This window comes from Chenopodium album, chromosome 24 (assembly GCF_948465745.1).
Source record: "Chenopodium album chromosome 24, dcCheAlbu1.1, whole genome shotgun sequence".
NCBI classification, from domain to species: Eukaryota; Viridiplantae; Streptophyta; class Magnoliopsida; order Caryophyllales; family Amaranthaceae; genus Chenopodium; species Chenopodium album.
The window spans coordinates 24,503,968-24,510,057 of record NC_137857.1 but is presented as its reverse complement, the minus strand read 5'-3'; the positions used below and the strand labels follow the sequence as shown (position 1 = coordinate 24,510,057).

General features: G+C 36.6%; 1 pseudogene; it reads right to left on the bottom strand.

Annotated features, from left to right (window-relative positions):
• Window positions 1–4,041: 4,041 nt before the first annotated feature.
• On the bottom strand, window positions 4,042–5,401 carry LOC145612393 (transcription termination factor MTEF1, chloroplastic pseudogene; annotated as a pseudogene).
• Between the last annotated feature and the right edge of the window lie 689 nt (window positions 5,402–6,090).

Genomic DNA, 6,090 nt, shown 5'->3' with positions numbered 1-6,090 from the left:
AGATTGAGAATGCCTCACAGAGGTATTCTGAAAGCTTTCAAGATATGTCGACGTAGATGCCGACTTTGAGAGCTGCCAGGTTTTCTATTGCTTGATGTAATGTCGAGCATCAGAAAAGGTTTTCTTGCTACCATCCGGCTGTATATGTCGGATGGGTTTTCTTGTCATCGATTCTGGGAAACGAAGTCTTGAGGGGTCGATATGGGATCGAGCCTTCTTATTTGGAGCAGGGTGAGGAGTCGGCTAATGGTCCTTGACCGACTTCTGCTTTCCAAACTGAGTTGGTTTCTTGGCCGACTGCTCCTTTCTTGGAGTAGTCGACCGCTTGGTAATCAAATCTTTGATTTCACCCTTAAACCTGCTTATAAATTTCATGAGCTCATCTCGGGTGACTAGGGCTATTCCCGCCGCGTGGGATGGATCAGTCGGCTGCCCCGAAGGCTTACTTAATCGTCTAGGGGGCCTGCTTGAACCCGCTGGGTTAGCATTGCGCTCTCGCCTGTCTTTATGACGGATGCGCTTTGAGATGAAGGATCGACGTGGGCCACATAGGTTTCGATGTCTCCATCGTCACCAGAATCATGGTACGACTGGACCATTGCTTCTTCCAGAGGTCGATTGGTCTCCAAAGGCCGATTGGTCTCTGGAGGCCGGTTGGTACAAGTTGATCTTGTGAAGCCATCATAGAGGTACTCTCCTCACAGACGATGCCAAATATTTCGAGTGTTTTTATGTCCCTTGGGAGAGTTATAACTCAAAGAGTGGATACGACAAGGACGCCTGTACCTGCAAAACCAACGGAACTCCTTATGGTCGGAGATCCGCCTCCGAATATTAAGTTAGTACGGACCAGAGTAAAACGTTATTTGCTCGGATTCCGAGCTCAGGTGTTCTCTGTTTCTTGAGAGTGATAGATCAGTAATGATTGGAACGTGCCCCAATAAATGGGGGAATCTCCCTATTATAGGGTTCTTGAAAGGTGTGCCCTCCCTAGGGTTTGATTACCTAGGGATTAGGGCAACGCCGTTTTTTAAGGGACCCTTGGGATTTGGGCCTCTTAAAGGCCGCCATTCCCAGGGGGCGATATCCGCGCGACACGTGTCATCATATGGAAGGTCCACTTTGGCGCCCCTTCCAGTGACACGTGTCACACTCTGATTAGGTCACTTGACGGGGTATAAAATACCCAAATCAACCCCCAAATAAAAAGGACAGAGAAAACAAGAATCGGGCTCCGCACAAACGTGCCAAGGTCTGGCATGGACGTGCAGCTTCTTGCACAAATGTGCCATATTGTGCATGGTCGTGCAAAGCATGTAGAGCTGAGGCAGTAGCTACTGTTTGGGGTAAGGGCACTCTACACGGACGTGCAAGAATCAGGCACGGGTCGTGTTGGCAACAAACTAACAATCTGACTTGCCCTGCACGCACGTGCACGGCCCTCACCGCCTTCTTGGCCTCTTTCGTCCTTCTTTCTCGATTTTGCTTATTTCTTCTTCATTCTTGCTTAGCTTCTTTTTCTCATTGCTCTAAATTCCTTGCTTATTTCTCGGGGCGCTCCATAGTCCATTCTTGGACCTAAAATGTCATCAAAAACAATAACAATCCCGTGAAGCACGTAATACACAAAAATGCATAAATATAGAGTGATTAGTGAACTAAGACATCAATTTCTCACAAATTCGAAACTGAAGACCGCTCTAAAATCATACCAAATAGCAAGCTATCAAGTATCAACTATCAAGTCATTTGATAGTATCCTGAAATTTTAAGCGTTGGCTGAAAAAACATCCTTGAATCTCTCATTGCATATTTAGTATACATTGTTGGTTAAAGAAGCTTTTGAATATTATTCAGCAAAAGACTGTTTTTTTTCCTGTCTTTATATTCTGATTGGTCTATCTCTTAGGAATGATGTTGAGTGACCTGACTCTTGTGCAATATTAGCTTGGTATATTTTGAGGTTCAAGAGTCAATTTCAAGTATGTCAGAGCTCTATTTTCCAAAATTGAAAGGGGTTCTAGTGACCTTAATATAAAGAAGGATGTAAAGAGATTGGCTTATGCAAGAAAAGTACTTGAAACTGGTAAGAGATTGGGGTTTTGGGTTGTGCTAGTGTGCCCAACGTTATGCATCTATGGTGCGTGAAGGAATGGTCATTTTCTATGCTTGCTTGCACGCCTTAATCCTATAAGTGGGGTCAACTACATAAACCAACACGAGGACGTCCCAGTAGGACACCCATCCTAGTACTACTCTCAATCATTGTGGCTCTTATCAAGTGATGTGACAAAGTTTTACACTGGTTGTCACTAGCTTACCATAACCCTCCTCCTTTATCCAAGCTTGGGACTGGCAGCGACAAACCCTCTGGCAGAGTTCTAATTTTTAGTGGAGCCTTGATTTAATTCGTTTTTTATTAACGATGTTTCAATAATATGGTTTAGGATGTCTTGTCTAGGATTAATGCTTGTCGTGCAAGTCTGTGAAAGTTAATTTAGAAGTATCGAGAGTAGGTTGATTAAGCAACATTCGAATTAAAAACTCTAATTGGATTTCTCTCCATATACCCCTTTTCTTTTTTTCAATCATTCATTGAATGATAAATCACTACAAGTGATGGGGATACGCGATTTAAAGAGCGAAAAATCCAATATTTAAAAAATGTATTTAGAATGACCGAAAAAGTGGAAACAAGACTCGATATAATTTGATCAAGATGGGAAAATCCAAAATCTTTATAGATAGAGCTAATCAGTAGTTCCCAACCTTGGGGCGAATGAAATCCGATACATAAATCGATTACTAAAAGAATGGAAAAAGCTTTTCTCGTGTCGCTTAAGACCGGTGGTACCTAAGAGTCTATAACCTTTGATAAGTTTGATTGAATTTTGTTTACACCATTATTACGCACAAAGTTGCAAATGGGGACAAACTAATTCAAAGATAGCTCTTGTTATCCTCTGACACAATGTTGATGGATGAACCTCTTCATACCATGGTATAATAAGGGAAGTACTTACCATTTCCTTGCAAGATTTAATTCCAAAGAAAACATCATAAAAGCGGTTTAGTCCTTAGCTTTTTTTTTTTTTTTTTTTTTTTTTTTTTTTGTCATGGAAGTAATTTTTTGGTAGATTGTTGTCCAAATTTTTACACCCATTTGCTTGAAATACCAATTAACCTATCTGCCTTATCAGGTTTTGGGTAATCACACAAGCATGTAGATAGTTCTTTTGCAAAAGGGAACCTTTTTTTTTTTTTTTCCTTTTCATTTCTTTCATACTAGTTACTACTTACTAGTATATAATAAGGATTTCGCTTGCTTGCATGTCCTTTTCAGTTTACTAGTATAATTTGCCAGTAGAAGGCACCTGCAGCTTGCTTTATTATCGAGGAAGGTTACGTATTTGTACGAGTAAGAACATAGCAAAATTAATGGCTTTTTTTTCCAATTGCAGTTGCTTGTAATACCATTAATTATGTAGAATTTTTGTAGTTTTACAATATTTAGCGTCTTTGTGGTTATCTTTTCTAATTTTTTTTTTTTTTTTTTTTTTTTAAATTATATCTTTCGAGTACTTTGGGATCATTTTAATTTTTTTTTTTTTAAAATAAAAAAAAAAAAACCATGCCACCACAAAAAAACAGATGGTCCACTAATCAATAACTATAAGTCTATAATACCAGTCTCACTCATAACCACACAATCAAAGTGTTGAGAATTCAAGAACGGAAGAGTATGAAAATTTAATGTATTTAAAAAACAAATATTAGACGAATTTAACAATATCCCACTAAACAAAGTAAAAATTTAGTGAAGGTTAAGTCAAATCAGAAAATTTTCAGAATTATTTAAAATAGACCCAAATAATCTTGATTCATTCATATTAGAACTCCATACATATTGTGTCTTATGTTGTGCTAGCCAATGTTTAGCATGATTATCAGGTGTTTGGCTAAAAGGTTTTTAAATGACGATACATTACTCTCTCTCACACACACACTATCAAATATGTAGGGAATTACTTGAGACAAGAATTGGGAAGATTAAAATACTTGCCTAAACGACAAAAGAACAAAGAGTACAATAATATTAAGTGTTGCTTTTTTTACCATTGGAGAAAGGATTATGATCTATGTACAATCATCTAAAGTAACATTGTAAATTTGTAAGGAATAAATAAATTAAACCTATAACAATATCCGAACATTGGTCTTACTTCTTTGGATTTACGAACGTGAAGATAATTAGCCTAGTTTGCACATCAAGGAAAAAACGTCGTGACAAATATAGGCTTCTGGTGTATGGAAAACCATAAAAGGTTGTGATGTAGACGGGTTTTAATCGGAAGTCTTTAACACCAACCCAAAACCTTAACCAATTAAGCCAGTCGACAGTCAAGACATCGAGCAAAATTCTACCTTGTTTCCATGTGTTATCAACTCATTGAATTCTTCATCAGTAGCCTTGAGCATAGTTGATAAAGGAATCTTTAATCCACTCTCCAAAACCTCCAAATGTCTCGGCTTAATCCTCTTCTCCAAACTAAAAGCAAAATATTGAGGAAATTCCTTCAATTCCTCCAAATTACCCTTCATTTCTTCAAGAAAATACTCAATCTTAGGATTAAAATTATTCTCAATACTAAAAGTAAACAAAGCAGGACACCTCAAAACCATACTAACAGCTTCTTTTCTACTAAAACCCAACTCAATCAAATACTCGAGTTTCGGAATCAATGTCTTCTCAACATTTGATACCAACAAGATTGGATCATTATAAGCTAACCCCTCAAAATTTTTAAACCCAAGTCTTCTAAGATAAGAAAGAGCAGGCTTAAGTTGATCATTAACACTTGAAACTAAAAGTCTTGGACATTTATTGATCACTTTTCGAAAGTTATGATCAGGAACTCCAAGATCAAAAGATAGAAAATTGAAAACAGGGTTAAGCTCTGTTTTTATATTGGAGGTAAGAATTAAAGGGCACATCCCAAAAATCTTGGGTAAGTCCTTTTGTAGGATCCCTTTAGATTGAAGGTATAATATAATGGCATGTATCGAGTCAAGAGAAGTCGAGTGGAGGGACGGGTTAAGAGCGAGCGCCTTACCGGAATCGATACCGAGGATTTCAAGGCAGAGGATTTTTTCTTTGAATTGGAGGGAGATATTGGGATGAGTTTGGGAGTAAAGTGGGTTATTAACAAGAATGCTTTTGGATTTAGGGGTTAATTGATCGAAATTTGGATTTGAAGGTGGGATTAAAGGAGGTGATAAACAAAGAGAAGAATGAAGAGCTGATGCAATTGCTTTCATAATGAAAGATTTGGAAGAAGAAAGTTGGTTGGTTAATTGGATGGAAAATGGAGGGAAGAATGAAGAAATGGATGTAAAATAAAGAATGGTGGTTATTGGTGATTGTTGTTTCTTATCTTTGAGTTTATTTGGTAATGGTGACATGGCTTTTTGTGGATGTGTTATTGGTTGGTGGAAGATCATTTTAAGATCAAGTGTATGTGGCTATGTAGGGCATCTTTATAACTTGCTTCTTTGTAACTTAGTTCGTTTTCCTATTTTGTTTGGCTCTATTTTCTCCCTCGTTCTGTGATAATTAACTGCAACTTTTTTTCCAACTCCTAATAAAATGATTTTGATAAGTCATAACTTGTATTAGTTGAATAAAATAAATGCAGGACAATGTAAAATTCCAAGTGTTGTATACTTGTATAAAAATAAAAATAATAATAATTAAAAAAAAAAAAAAGAGAGTAGAGTATACTTCGTCTATTTTTTTACTCGCAATATTTATGTTTTTTATGATTGTCAACAATTAATATCTTATACATTTGTAAAATTAATAAAATTTAATTTTGATAAACTACAACGAATCTAAAAAGTTCATATATGATATACGAAGTATTTTTTTTATTATTATTATAAAACAATTAATAGAGTACATTGTAGAAATGTTTCAAGTAATAAAGAAACAGAAGTAATATAATCTGTTTTCTAGAATTACCCCAATTCCAGTTTAGTTAAAAAACTTTTAATAAAGTGAAAAATGGAAGCAATACATTCTTTCAAGGA